Consider the following 16397-nt stretch of genomic DNA (forward strand, 5'->3'; position numbering starts at 1 on the left):
TTGTCCTTTTGTCCAGCATATCCATACTGTATACACTAGTCTTCTCAGTTATCATCTCACATCATTACCATACTTAGTACAGAAAGATATTCTGAGAGGAAGACCACATTCACCTAGCTTTTATTACAGCATATCATTATAATTGTTCTATATTACTATTAGTTATTGTTATTAATGTCTTACTGTGCCTAATTAATAAATTAAACATTATCATAGGTATGTATAGAAAAAAACACAGTATATACAGAGTTTGGTACAACCCACCATTTCAGGCATCCACTGGCGTCTTAGAATGAATCCTCCATGGATAAGGGGGCACTACTTGTACTTGAGAGATAAAATATGCACCTTCTAAGTTGCTACAACAGAATTATTATTTGATAAAACTAAATTTCACCAGGTTTAACTGATATGGACCTGTTAAGTACTATTTAGTGATGGCAACAGATGCCAGAATCTTACTTCACTGGGGTTGCTGATAATTCAGAATGGGTGGAGAGCTCTTTTTTCCACAGTCAAAAGAAAAGATTGTTTACTTCAGGAAGGGTTCTCTCAATATATATCCCACTGTCTCCCTTTTGGCTTATGTTTTGCCAAATGCATCATCACCACACGTTTAGTAAATCCAGGGCAATAGAGGCCTTCTGATTATTCTTTATTTTTCCTTCCTTTGTACAGTAGATCAATGCTCCACTGGAAAATCAATTTTAACAGTAAAACTATATGGTAACCCCAAGTCTTTTATATGATTCCTCCTCTTCTCAACCACCCAAATTTCCCTGTTCAGAAGAAATAAAATATTCTTCCTATGGACTGATTATGTCTCACCATCCTCCAAATTCATATGTTGAAGCCTTAACCGCCAATGTGACTGTGTTTAGGGATAGGACATTTAGCAGGCAATTAAGATTAATTGAGATTGTAAGGTTGGGGCCCTAATGGGATAGGATTAGTGGCCCTATAAGAAGATGAAGAGAGGGAGAGATATATCTATCTTATAGGGCCACTAATCCTATCACATCTCTTTCTTTGTCATGTAAGGTCACAGCAAGAAGGATGCCACCTGTAAGCCAGAAATAGAGCCTTCACCAGCAACTGAACCTTGCTGGGCCTGTTCTTGTACTTTCTAACTAATGGAATTGTGAGAAACAAATTTTTATTGTTTAAGCCACCCAGTCTATGGTGTTTGTTACGGCAGCCTGAGCTTACTAATACATTTCTTTTTTTTTTCTTTTTTTTTGAGACGGAGTCTTGCTCTGCCGCCCAGGCTGGAGTGCAGTGGCCGGATCTCAGCTCACTGCAAGCTCCGCCTCCCAGGTTCACGCCATTCTCCTGTCTCAGCCTCCCGAGTAGCTGGGACTACAGGCGCCCGCCTCATCACCCGGCTAGTTTTTTGTATTTTCTATTAGAGACGGGGTTTCACCATATTAGCCAGGATGGTCTCGATCTCCTGACCTCGTGATCCGCCCGTCTCGGCCTCCCAAAGTGCTGGGATTACAGGCTTGAGCCACCGCACCCGGCTACTAATACATTTCTGTTGGAAAATGGGGTTTCAGTTTTCTACTGAGAACTTAAGTGCTTAGACTACTGTAGAAAGTGACATAATTGAGAAAAACATCTTCTTTTTATCTGAAAGGCAGTAATGCTCATTATAAAAGTGAAAGATCACACATAGTATATGAAATAAAAGTGTAAAAGTCTTCCTTTCAATCCTTTTTCCTTTTAAAGTACATAATTAGTTTTCAAGAGTTACACTTTGTTACTTTAAACTTTATTAATTCCTGCTAAAAATTAATTTAGGCTTGCAAAATCATTAAAAACAAATTAGTTATAAAATTCTTATAAGGAAACATATGGTGGCTGGGCATGGTGGCTTACACCTGTAATCTCAGCACTTTGGGAGGCCAAGACAGGTGGACCACTCGAGCTCAGAGGTTCGAGACTAGCCTGGCCAAAGTGGGGAAACTCCATGTCTACTAAAAATACAAATATTAGTCAGGCCTGGTGGCGCACGGCTTTAATTTCAGCTACTCAGGAAGCTGAGGCAGGAGAATTGCTTGAACCCAGGAAGGGGATGTTGTGGTGAGCTGAGATCATGTCATTGCACTCCAGCCTGGGCGACAGAATAAGATCCTGTCAAAAAAAAAAAAAAAAAAAAAAAAAAGGAAAAGAAAAGTAAAGTAAAAAGAAAACAAACATATGGCAAAACTTTATGCGACTGGATTTTTCAAAGATTTCTTGGCTATGATACCAAAGGGCATAGGCAATAAAACAAAAAAATAGGAATATTGGACTTCATGCAAATTAAAGTTTTGTGCATCAAAAGTCACTATTAACAGAGTTAAAAAGGCAACCCATAGAATATGAGAAAATATTTTCAAATCATGTATTTAATAAGAGATTAATATCCAGAATGCACAGAATTCTTAAAATTTAACAACAACAAAAAAAATGATTCAAAATGGGTAAAGGACTTGAATGAACTTTTTTCCATAGAAGATATACAAATGGCTGATATCACATGAAAAGGTGCTCAGTATCATTAATCATTAGGAAATGCAAATCAAAACTACAAGGAGAAACTACCTCATAGCTATTAGGATGGCTACAAACAAAAAACCAAAATCATAAGTATTGGTAAGGATATAGAGGAACTGGAACCCTGTGCACTGCTGGTGGTAATGTAAGATGGTGCAGCCACTGCTGGAAAACAGTACAGAACCTTCTAGAAAAATTACAAACAAAATTACGATATGATCCAGCAATTCCACTTCTGGATATATACTAAACAGAATTAAAGCAGAGTCTTGAAGAGATACTTGCATACCCATGTTCATAGCAGCATTATTCACAATAGCTGAAAGGGGCAAGCAATCCATGTTCATCAAAAGATGAATAAATAAGCAAAATGGGCACAAACATATAATGTAATAGTATTCAACCTTTAAAAGGAAGGAAATTCTGATGTTCCACAACATGGATTTACCTTGAGAACATTATGTTAAGTGAAATATGCCAGTTCCAAAAATACAAATATTGTATGATCCCACTTACATGAGGTACCAGAATAGTCAAAGTCATAGAGACAGAAAGTAGAATGGTGGTTGCCAGGGGCTGGGGGAAGTGAGGGAATAGGAATTATTGCTTAATGAGCACAGAAGTTCAGTTTTGTAAGATGAAAAGTATCTTGAAGATGGATGGCAGTAATGGTTGCACAATAACACGAAGGTACTTAAGGTCACTGAACCAAACAGTTAAAATGAGTAAGATGGTAAATTTTATGTGATGTGTGTTTTACCACAAGAAAAAACTTGGACAAAAACAAATTAGTTTACAAAAACATAGTTTTTATATTATCCCTAGTTGTATTAATATTAAACTTTTCTCCTGCAGATATGATTTGGTTAAAGAGCAAATCCTCAAGTTTCTTCACAAACACACAGTTCACTCAAAACCAACCAGATATAGACATATCAGACCTTATTTAGAATGTCTACTTTCCAGCAGATTTCAGGTCAATATTATGTTATAAATTCCATAAACAGGTGATTCAATGTTTACGTTAGCTGCCAATTAGCAAATTCAGAAGGAGTATTATGAATATGGCTAGGTATTAAATACTACCAGTTTCTGATAGGTAGTAAAAAAATTCACTATGTGGCTATCTGCTCCCAATTAATTAATTAATTAATTAATTTAAAGAACACATCTTATTAATTCTTTAGATAGTTGCAGTAGATGAGATGAAACGTGAACACAGCCATGATAACACTTAACAATATGTGGTTGGGGCAGAGCGTGGTTATTCACGCCTGTAATCCTAGCACTTTGGGAGGCCAAGGTGGGCAGATCACCTGAGTTTGGGAGTTTGCAACAAGCCCAGCCAACGTGGTGAAACAAAGATTAGCCGGGCATGGTGGCTTGTACCTGTAATCCCAGCTACTGGGAAGGCTAAGGCACGAGAATCGCTTGAACCTGGGAGGCGGAGGTTGTGGTGAGCTGAGATCATGCCACTGCACTCCAGCCTGCATGACAGAGTGAGACTCTGTCTCAAAAAAAGAAAAAGAAAAAGTGGTTGGAGGAAGAATATATAAGCCAATGGTTTTAAATTTTTTTTGATTGTTACAGTAAAAAATACATTTTGATCTAGAAAACACACACACACACACACACACACAACTAAAACAAAATTTTAAGAAACATATTTCCCTTACTACATGCAATGCACTCTCTCAGTTTCTATTCTGTCTGCTCTATTTTATTTCATTTAAAAAAGGGGCTGGTCATAGCACATTAAACTGATTTCACAACCCATTAATGGATTAAAATCCATAGTTCAAAAAACAATGTCCTAAGCAACATCCAAATTATGAAAAACACAGTGTCTCAGCATTGAAATCTAGCAAAAGGGGAATTTTTTTAATTAATGGAAGCAAATCAAAACATAAATTCTCAATGCATTTATGTTTAATTTTAACAAATCAATGACATCCCTAATGCAGGAATTCAAAAGCCACCTCTGAAATTCTAAAAAAAAAAAAGTCACCAAACCTAAGGAAACTAAATTAATATCAAAATATAATACAGGTGTCTCATCTGCCTTTGTATTTAAATATAAGTCCTCCATTAGGGATTCAATTAAAAATTTTGAAAGGCAAGTACAGCACTACAATAAAACCTAAGTATCCTTTCATAGGTTTCAAAAGTTTTGGATTGCTGTATACATATATCAGTTTCGAAAGGTGTAGACGTAAAAGAGCCCTTGTAGTACTCAGGTCAGAATATGAACTGAAGACTCCCTGTTAATGAATTAAAAATGGCGGGAAACTAGTGCCAACATAATTCTAAATAGCCAGTGACTGGCTTAATGATTTCTATGAAATGGACTACTAGTTTCAGTCCAGCTGCTTAGCAAGATGGGGTATGGAGGAAGGAGATGTCTATATTATGAATTTTTAGTTATATATGTTCTAGAGGAAGACAAATCAAGATTGAAATGGCTGTAAATTATTGGGTGCATTCTGAGCACTCCAACCCTGAGACAGCACTCTGCTGAACAAAACAAATGCATGAATGGCTTTCTCACCAAAGCGTTCTGATTTCTAGAGGGAAAACTATTGGGTTTTACTAATGTCCATTAGGCAGCATTTCAACTTACTGTCTGTTTTTACTTCCTTCATTTTCAGGGTTTTTTTCCTTGGATTTTTTTTTTTTTTTTTTTTTTTTTTTGAGACAGAGTCTCATTCTATCACCCAGGCTGGAGTGCAGTGGCATGATCCTGGCTCACACAACTTCTGCCTCCTGGGTTCGAGTGATTCTCCTGCCTCAGCCTCCCAAGTAGCTGGGACTGCAGGCACCCGCCACTACGTCCGGCTAATTTTTTATAATTTTAGTAGAGACGGGGTTTCACCGTGTTAGCCAGGATGGTCTCAAGCTCCTGACCTTGTGATCCGCCCACTTCGGCCTCCCAAAGTGCTGGGATTACAGGCTCGGCCACTTCCCTCATTTTCAAATAACATAAATATTTTCAATTTCCAAGTTGTTCTGGCAATATCATGATTAAAAAGATGGTCAATATGCTTTGAGATGGTTCGACGATGCTGCCAAACTATTATGGCATAACTTGGACTGGATTAGAGATTATGCAGGAGCGTAAGTAACATTATGTTTGCACCAAGTGCAGTGGCTCACACCTGTAATCCCAGTGTTTTGGGAGGCTGAGGTGGGAGAATTGCTTGAGCCCAGGAATTTAAGATCAGCCTGAGCAACATGGTGAGAATCCATTTCTACAAAAAATTAAAAAAAAATTAGCCAGGCATGGTGGGCCACACCTATAGTCCCAGCTACTGGGGAGGCTGAGGTGGGAGGATCACGAGAGCCCAGGAGTTTGAGGCTACAGTGAGCTTTGTTCCTTCTGCTGCACTCCAGCCTGGGTGACAGAGTGAGAACCTGTCTCAGAAAAAAAAAAAAAAAAGAAAGAAAGAAAGAAAAGAAAAGAAACATTATGCTTGAGCGGCTATAGACCTGAATCATTTTATATTTTCCATGATGGGAAAGGAAAGAAAAACATTCTTATCTTTCTGGAGTTTGTGGATGTACTTTTACTGAAGCTAATTGAATGAATAAGCAGTGATATCATGTGTTTTCATATGTGTAATCATTATCTAGAAAAGAAATTAATTTAGTTCCCTATACTGCCCTATATGACATCCTCAGATCTCTCCAATCCTGCCTCTTTCACTTAATAAGAATAAAAAACATAGCTAACATTTACTGAGTATTCAGTATGTATAAGGTGCTATTCTATGCATTTAACCTGTACTAACTCATTTAATCCTCACAGACACCCTCTGGGGTAGCACATGTATTATCCACACTTTACAGATGAGGGAGCTGAGGTCCCCAGTGGAATCTGGCAACCACTCCTAGTTGGTAATCCATAAGCAGGCTCAAGCCAGAACTTAGAAACTAATCATCAAGTCAGCTTTGTAACAGGTTGTCAATTCCAATGAGATTTTTGCTTTTCTCACTTCAAGTAGTCCCTTACAGGGCCCTCCTAGGCTAAGTTTCTGCCCTGTAGTACCATTCCCACAGAGACTGGAGTCTTGGCTTGCTCATTAGTGTTTATTAGGCTATAGTCCTGGTTAAATGCTAGAGAAGGAGATCCTTTCTTTGGCCCTCCAGATCCTTTCTCTGGCTGTCTCTGTGTCACTCTGACTCTGGAGTCTGACCTGTCTGGGCTCCTCACTCTCTTTCCTGCTGAGTTCAGCCAATGAGTGTCCAGGCATGAGATCGGAGGGAGAGAGGACAGTGAGTCAGGAGAATTTATCCTCCTGGCTCCCACCCCGTTGGGTCACTTCAGATTTCATGCGCCCCTCTCCTTTCAGGTTACAATAACCATGCCTTTCCTCTCCCTTTAGTCCAGGGCTGGTAACATTTCCACTGTGACTAGCCCTGAGGTACAGCATGATCCCTCATGGTTTCCCTATACCCAGCCCACACTTTCTTAAATAGTCCCTTAGTTAAAGCCTTTTCAAATCATTCAGATTTCAGTGGGCCATCTATTTCTTGCTGGCACTTTGGCTGATACAACATAGCAGGGCTCCTCATACCTCCTGACTGCCTGTGTGTCTATTTGCAGCCAGTCAGTGGATTCCTTCCGTTGCCAGTACTTCCACCTGTTATCTCCCTACAGACATCTGATACTGACAATGTACCTGATCTACACTATTTGTTTACTGGGTTATTACTGTTCTATTGGATATGGCTTGTATTTCTAATTTCCCTGTTCTGACATGATCCATCCTACCACTGATCATGCTCTATTTCCAGTGGCAAAGGGGTTTATTTTTTTGCTATTTTCTTCATGCATGCTTATATCTGTATTACTGGATCAATACCTCTAGTATTGCTGGTATCACTGGCTCCACATGTTAGCTTCATTATCTATACCAGAGTCTATTTGTTGCTCCTGACCTGGCAAGAGAACCAAGTACTAAATGACCCAGTCTTTGTCTTATCGGAAATTAAACAGTGTGGCTGGCTTACTTTCATCTTGATGTATTCACGAAGAAGACAATAGCACAGAGGTAATAGCACAGAAATAAGAGGCTGGGAAAAGTGGAAGGCAATCTTCACCTGCTCCACAGTGTCACTTATCCCAATCAATTGTCAATAAAAAGCCTGTAGGCACAGGCGGAACTATCTGAAAATTTGCACAAGAACATTTTCTTCTTGGCTATTATTGTGTTACTACTTGTCCCCCCAATAATTATGTGCCTTCCCCCATATTTATAAAAAAACAGGCCCAGCGCAGTGGCTCACACCTGTAATCCCAGCACTTTGGGAGGCTGAGGCAGGCGGATCACCTTAGGTCAGGAGTTCAAGACTAGCCTTGCCAAAATGGTGAAACTCTATCTCTGCTAAATATACAAAAATTAGCCAGGCATGGTGGCAAGTGTCTGTAACCCCAGCTACTCCGGAGGCTGAGGCAGGAGAACTGCTTGAACCCAGGAGGTGGAGGTTGCAGTGAGCTGAGATCATGCCATTGCACTCCAGCCTGGGTGACAGAGCAAGACTTGGTCTCAAAAAACAAACAAACAAACAAAAAACAAACCACAGGTTCAGAGTTAAGCCTAGAAAGGAGTAAAATCAATTAAAAGTTCTATTTTAGGAGGACTATAGGTCATGTCAACTGTTTTCTACTTCACATTTTTTTGATTAATGTGGAACTTTCTATTCATCTTGAAAGTTGAGAGCAAAATGAGATTGTTATGCTTTTTGCTTTAAGTAAATGTATTCTACAACATTAATAACTTTTAGACCAATTTTTTAAATTCATAAAATGTAATATGTGGTTCTGATCCAAGAATCAATGCTTATGCATCAAAATCAGGATCGATTCAACTCTCAAATATTAATCTAATAAATTATAATGTGAAAAAATGAGATCATTTCTTTTTGAAATATCTATCCCATTATACACTATGTTAATATCACATATGTATATATATAAATTTTTTTGTGTGTATGACAGGATCTCGCTTTGTCACAGAGACTGGAGTTCTGTGATGCTATCAAGGCTCACCGCAGCCTTGAACTCCTAGGCTCAAGAGATCCTCTGATTTTATAATGCATTTTTCTCTCTCATTGAAAATCCTAGCTCCTAACAACATCAACATATCTATTTGCTAAATAATATTTCTAAATAGTTTTTTGACACAAGTCGTGGTGTTATAGGTATGAGTCACTATGCCTGGCCTAATATCATATATTAATGAAATAACTGGTTATCATTCACCATTATCTCCATTAACTTTGTACTTTTATACTATCAGAAGTTTAGGTCTAAATATAATGAATGTGCTGAGTCACATATTTTAGATAATTTGCTTAATAAATCATCTTAAGTGGAGTTCTCCTCTTATCTGTTACCAATCATTTCTCTTCTTGCTCTGATATTCTTTCTTACCACCTTGAAGCAACAGTAAAATTTTAAAAAAACAAATGATCAGCTACATTACACATTTTATCAAGTTATTTCCCTATCCCTATGAAGGTCATTTAGAAAAATACACTTATGGCCACCCACCAGCTCTGGCACCAACAGCAGCGCCTGCTGCCACCGCCCACCTTCTGCCGCCCCCACCACAGCCACCTTCTCCTCCTCCGCTGTCCTCTCCCGTCCTCGCCTCTGTCAACTATCAGGCGAGCCTTGAACCAGGATGGCTGAGCCCCGCCAGGAGTTCCATGTGATGGAAGATCACGCTGGGACTTACGTACGGGTTGGGGGACAGGAAAGATCAAGAGGGCTACACCATGCTCCAAGACCAAGAGGGTGACACGGACGCTGGCCTGAAAGCTGAAGAAGCAGGCATTGGAGACACCCCCAGCCTGAAAGATGAAGCTGCTGGTCACGTGACCGAAGCCCGCGAGGTCAGTAAAAGCAAAGACGGGACTGGAAGCGATGACAAAAAAGCCAAGGGGGCTGATGGTAAAACGAAGATCGCCACACCCCGGGGAGTGGCCCCTCCAGGCCAGAAGGGCCAGGCCAACGCCACTAGGATTCCAGCAAAAACCCCGCCCGCCCCAAAGACACCACCCAGTTCTGGTGAACCTCCAAAATCAGGGGATCGCAGCGGCTACAGCAGTCCCGGCTCCCCGGGCGCTCCTGGCAGCCGCTCCCGCACCCCAACCCTTCCAACCCCTCCAGCCCAGGAGCCCAAGAAGGTGGCGGTGGTCCGTACTCCACCCAAGTGTCGTCTTCCACCAACAGCCGCCTGCAGACCGCCCCCGTGCCCATGCCAGACCTGAAGAACGTCAAGTCCAAGATCGGCTCCACTGAGAACCTGAAGCACCAGCCGGGAGGCGGGAAGGTGCAAATAGTCTACAAATCAGTTGACCTGAGCAAGGTGACCTCCAAGTGTGGCTCATTAGGCATCATCCATCATAAACCAGGAGGTGGCCAGTTGGAATTAAAATCTGAAAAGCTGGACTTCAAGGACAGAGTCCAGTCGAAGATCGGGTCCCTGGACAATATCACTCATGTCCCTGGCAGAGGAAATAAAAAGATTGAAACCCACAAGCTGACCTTCTGCGAGAACGCCAAAGCCAAGACAGACCACGGGGCGGAAATCGTGAACAAGTCGCCGGTGGTGCATGGGGACACGTCTCCACGGCACCTCAGCAATGTCTCCTCCACCGGCAGCATGGACATAGTAGACTCGTCCCAGCTCGCCACGCTAGCCGACGAGGTGTCTGCCTCCCTGGCCAAGCAGGGTTTGTGATCAGGCCCCCGGGGCGGTCAATAATCGTGGAGAGAAGAGAGAGTGAGAGTGTGGGAAAAAAAAGAATAATGACCCGGCCCCGCCCTCTGCCCCCAGCTGCTCCTGGCAGTTCGGTTAATCTGTTCATCACTAAACCTGCTTTTATCGCTCGGCTTTGGCTCCGGACTTCAAAATCAGTGATGGGAATAAGAGCAAATTTCATCTTTCCAAATTGATCGGTGGGCTAATAATAAAATATTTTTTACAAAACATTAGAAAAAGAAAAATACACTTATATATCTATGAGGGAAAGCGCTGTCAATAAACTCGTAATCAAAATGAAAAGGAATGTAAAAGGCCATCTTCTCTCAGTGTATTGGCAAATCTGGGTATGGTTAGCCATAGGGCAAGTTAGAACTAAGAAACCAGTTAAGGATGGAGAATGCAAGTGTTGATCAAAGAAGAAAGCTCAAGGAAATGGGATGAATCTTTTTAAGCCAGCTGAGGCCCAGGAAGCTATATTAAAGCAACGATGAATAGATGGGTAGAGTGAGATCAAAGTATGCAACCTAACCTCGAGGTTCAGAAGTGTCAAAGACTGAGAGGAGGCCAGGTGAGGAGGCTCACACTTGTAATCCCAACTTGGGAGACAAAGAGGTAGGAGGATTGCTTGAAGCCAAGAATTACCGGCCTGAGTAACCTAATGAGACTTCATCTACTAAAAATAAAAAAAAATTAGCCAGGTATGGTGATGCCTGCCTGTAGTCTCAGCTACTTGGGAGGCTGTGCCAGAAGAATTGCTTGAGCCTGGGAGACGGAGGCTACAGTAAGCTATGATAATGCCACTGCACTCCAGCATGGGCGACAGAGCAAGCCCCCATCTGAAAAAAAAAAAAAAAACCAAAAAAAACGACAAAAAGACAGAGGAACAAGGTACTTGGCATTTGGGGACAGTGTTGTCAGTCCTTGATTCTATGGTAGAGAAGTTGTTAGAATAGTCAGCAGGACATAGAACCTTGGGCAAATGTACATCCTGTTCACAGAAAGAGGGAAAGACTAAACTTGTCCTTCTATGAAAAGATAGAAAGCTTAGTGAGCTACTCGTTTTTATTGGTAGAGGTACAGTTTTGCTATGTAGTTAGTTCAAGATAGTCTTCCAGTCTGAAACCCTTACAAATGTATTAGATGGTGAAGCAGGTCACATAAGTATTTACAATCATAGTGTCTAAAACCAAATTGTCTGATCCACAACCCTAGCTCCAATACTTACTACCCATGTAATCTTTCCGTGCTTCTGTTTCTCCATCTGTGAAATGGGAATAATAAAATACCCCATTATGAGTTGATATTATAATTAATTATAATATTATTAATTATAATATTAGTTGTAATAATATAATCTCTATTTTATTTTATAAAAATAATTATATTATTAATTAATACAATTATATCATTATTACAAAAATATTATATTTTATAACTAAGTATATCATTAATATTGTAATTATAATATTAATCTATTAATAGTATTTTACTATACCCCAGTATATTAATTACATTATATTAATTTATTAATAGTAATACATTATGTTAATTATTATTAATATTTTATTATTAATTGAAGCAAACTGAACCAGATTACCCCCATACAAGCTTAGGTCAAACATGTGAGAGTAGGAGGGGAGTTTATAGCACTGAGTACAAGGGAGGGCTTCAATAAATATAGCTAATTAACCTTGATATCTATGAGTCTATGTTAGATAAACCTCAATCTTTTGTAAAAATATAAAGAAAAAATTATTACAACTTTCTCTTTTATAAAGGACAACCAGGTGGTCTCACATAGAGCCCTTTTTCCAAAGTAGGAGTCAGCTTGGCCCTGCTAAGCTTTTTCAGCTTTCTGGAGATTCTGGGTCAAATTTACCCAAGTGATAAGGATGGAGACATGGCAATGAAATGGTAAGAGTGTAACTATAATTTTTTAATACAAGGAGTCTTGTGAAATTGCTGGATTAGGAGGTGTGGCCTAGGCAAATTCCTCACAGGCCAAAGGAGAGGACCGCATCTCTGTGTACAAGGAAACATCTGACGTTCTGCTGGAGTGTCGGGTTGGCCTTCATTAATCTGGGTAGTAGTAGCCTAAGGAGAGCCGGAAGAGAGCAAGAGTAGCAAGAGTAGCGGCTCAGCAAGCTGTAACTAAGAGGGTTTCCTTTAGGGGAAGAGCTGCAGTGCAAATGAAGCAGGGAGGCAGTGCAAATGAAAAACATGCAACAGGAATGGTTTGTGTGGTTTGTGAAGTGCTGAAGAATTTTGATGCCACTTGCTAGGTGTGCAGTCTTCAGGCTATTCCTTACACCTCTAAGCCCTGGAGTTCTCATCTATAAAATAGGAATAAGAGTAGTACCTACTTGGGGCTGCTGTGAGGATTATATGAGTGAATGCATGTAAAGCATTTAGCAGAGAGTAGATACTCAATAAGAGCTAGCTATTACTACAAATAACTAGGTGGTCCACATCAAGGTAGCCATTCAGTAATGAGGATGACCGGTACATGTTGTCCCATGCCTTTTGGGGAAGGGGGACAGATGAACAATGATCATACCTGTCAACTCCCAGGGTGCTGCTGGTGCCCCTTAATCTAGGCACTAAGACCTAGACTTTTAACAGCTCACCAGACAGCAGACCACCAGGAAGTCTGATACATTAACTACAATCCTGCAATGTGTTCTCTAGGTAGATTCCTGTCTCATTACAAGTGACCACAGACTGAAAGTGTGCAAAGAACAGCGCCCACTAGGCCCAGAGGGGGTCTGAGGCACCCAGAAAATCATATTGATCCAAGGTCTGTTTCTGTGTGGAATGCATAAATGTTGTGTCACCAAACCCTTCAAGCCTAGAGGGTCAGAAGAGAACTTGGAGGAAAAAGAACTAGCCAGACTAAGAGATCGGGATACCTCAGGAAACTGGACTTGCCCACTGGAGTAAGAGAGTAACATAATGAAATAACCAGCTTCATACTATAACAATATGTGATCATGATGATGTGACATTGAGACCTAGTATCCTGGAAATATGGTGGTGGGGAGGGAGTTGAGGTCCACAAATATGGCAAGAATGGTGTCTTAGTCTGTTTTGTGCTGTTGAAACAGAATACCCCAGGCTTAGTAATTCATAATGAACAGAAATTTATTGGCTCGCACTACTGGAGGCTGGAAAGTCCAATATCAAGGTGCTGGCATCTGGTGAGTGCCTTGCTGTCATCACATGGTGGAAGATGAAGATGGTGGGGGGAGAGAGAGAGACAGAGAGAGAGAGAGGAGAGAAGAGGCTGAACTAGCTCTTTTATAACAAATCCACTCCTAAAGTAGCAGCATTAATCCATTCATGAGGGCAGAGCCCTCATGGTCTAATCACCTCTCAAAGGTCCCACCTCCCAATACTGTTAAAACAATAATCTAATTTCTACATGAGTTTTTGCAAAGGAAAAAATTTAAACCATCGCATTCTAGTTCTGGTGGGAAGCTAGAAACGACGAGTAGGTGAAACTGAACAGCTGGATGGGCAGTCTTCCCACCAGAGTGCAGAATCACCCTGGTGGGATCGAGGGCACCAGTTGCCAGGTCTGCAGACTCCACAGCAGACTGTTGAATGTGGGCTTGGGGAAGGATTTAGGAAGAATGGTGGCTATATTTACCAGAATGTCTACGAGTTGTTTTTGGGAACCTAATACTAATTCCTTTTTCCCTCTTTTAGGCCTTAAGACTGTAGCAATTTATGCAGACTCTGAACCCAAGACTAGCTTTCAGGACTAGTGCTGTTGGCTTAGAATGGGCTTATCCATTCAAACATCTAGATATAAATTGGGTAGTTAACTGGCATGAAGGCAGCTTAGGAATCAAGTTAGCCCTTCTGCCCATGACAGAAGTCCATGGAAGTGGTCTTAGATCATTAATACAGTCTTTTCTTCTCTTAGGGTTACAACTGACATCCCAGTGGGAGTTACCTTAGGGGACTCATTTGTCTCTCTCCCAATGTGTTTAAAGATGCCAGAGGACAAAGAAACTCCCAGCACATCATCTCCATTTAGTCTTTGGGTGGCAGCACTCACCTGCATTTGGTAGACTTATCTAAACTTTTATAGTTTAGAACAGAAAGTTTCCTTTGCTAACCATGGAGGGATAGTCCCTGAGACACTTATAATCTCAGGAGTACGCAGGTGCTGCCATTGTTGATGGATCAAATGACTTATACTGCATTCAGAAGCCTCAGTACCTATGTGGATTTGTATGATTCTTATGATTCTCACTGGGGAAGTTGGAGAACTCATTAAGAATCTAACGAAAGGTATGGACCATGTCCTCAAAATGAGACACAAGTCTTTACGTGTAATTTCAGGTCTCTAGAAACCTACTCATGAATTCCAGTTTGAACTTCTACAGTAGAGATAGGACTGGCAAGAACAGGCTTAGGTTTATGGCTTTCTTCTTTGAAATATAAACTCCGCTATATTCCAATTTAGTGTGTTTGCTGTTTGTTGCCCTGTTTTACTCCATAAAGTATTTGTGGCTACAAAGACATTTTCAAGATGTACTTTTCTTTCTGTTCCTAGATTCATGGGGTGTCCTTACATGGAGATATCAATAACCTCTGGAACTATATATTATTAATACACCTTTTACTAATCATCAGTTGCTCATCACAATTTTCTGTTCTCCTTGGTACATTTAGTACCTCTGCTCTCCTAGTGACATTATTTTTTCTGCTACAAGTGCATTGATGATGCATTAGCATACAACTCTATTAGCACAAACTATGTAATGCAAAAGTCCTAAATGACAAAGAATCATTGTAAGAAATAGTAGAACTCTAGCTATTCAATGTTGCTGTAGTTTTATTATCAACACAACTTAGAACTTAATTCTTAAATAATAACCAAAATTTTATTCATCTTGTAACATTTGCCATGCAATGATAAAGCTCCTACCTTATTTTTTTTATCTTTTTACTTAAGAAGTGTAGAAGTTCCAGATGTAGAATGTTTGTAACTTATATGGCAAGTTTCATCTTGGATCTAGAAGCCAATACCTTCAGCTTTCAAACTTGCTTTGTAAATTGCCCATTCTTAGAAATGGTGAAAATATTTTATACCATCTGAATAGTAACGAACAATATTGCTCAGTGATTTATAACTCTAAGAGTTTCATAATTTGATTTATGAACAGCTCTCAAATTTTCCATTGGCAGTGCACACAACTATGAGTAAATTTTCTGGCCAAATGACTCAGTATTTTGCCGCATGACTAATCCCACACTCAGTGTGGAAACTATATAAATGAATTCTATTTGCTTGTGGATAATAAATGATTACTTTCCAAAAACTGTCTGCAAAGCATTATATAGTAGATGAATTCAATTATATTGATGTTTTTAAGCTCCCAAACCCAGCTGTAATGTTCACACACACAAAAAGAACACCCCTCTCACCCCCCTGGAATTATCATGGCTTCTGCAGTTTGGTAACCCGTAGAACAACAAAATCTAATTAGGCTCTACGATAGCTAAAATGTTAAAAGAACAATCTGAAATAATTCCATTTGCAATATTTTCTCAGTATACTTTTAAGTTATTTTAAAAGTTTTTATTATGGTAAAATAAAGCCCTTTACCAGGGAATATTTGCTGAAAATAATATCTGATATTACTGCAAGTTACAATTATTTTCCTTTCGAAAATTCTAAATTTTTTTTTCAAAAAATTTGTTTTTCAAGAAGAAGGATAAAAGAAAATAGTAATCTATCCACATGATGGTTTCCCTGGTTCTGGTGGCTGGAAATCACCTCCAAATTTATTTTAGATGAAGTAGGTTCTTCCAGATGATATAGCTCCTTTACCTTTTAATACAAGCACATGTAAAACACTTCACCTAGAAACAAGGAAGTTACCAGGCCAAAATCAGTATGCTTTATTTCTAATAATTTATTGCTAGAGCCATTCTTACCTAAACTTCTCATTTTCGAGGGGGTAATATTTCAATGTAATGTCCTTGTGTGATTACCAACTGGGTAATTTACTCACTTCCATATAAATTGGTAATAATCACAGACAACCTAGGCTACATTCCAAGACATTCCTT

General features: G+C 39.8%; 1 protein-coding gene and 1 pseudogene across 2 annotated transcripts in view; one reads left to right on the forward strand and one right to left on the reverse strand.

Annotated features, from left to right (window-relative positions):
• BEND6 (BEN domain containing 6) overlaps positions 1 to 16397 on the reverse strand; it is a 71054-nt gene that overhangs the window by 50307 nt on the left and 4350 nt on the right. The gene's annotated exons all lie outside the window — the stretch shown is intronic.
• LOC111549778 lies at positions 9225 to 10389 on the forward strand (annotated as a pseudogene).

The sequence above is a fragment of the Piliocolobus tephrosceles genome, chromosome 5 (genome assembly GCF_002776525.5).
Source record: "Piliocolobus tephrosceles isolate RC106 chromosome 5, ASM277652v3, whole genome shotgun sequence".
Lineage (NCBI taxonomy): Eukaryota > Metazoa > Chordata > Mammalia > Primates > Cercopithecidae > Piliocolobus > Piliocolobus tephrosceles.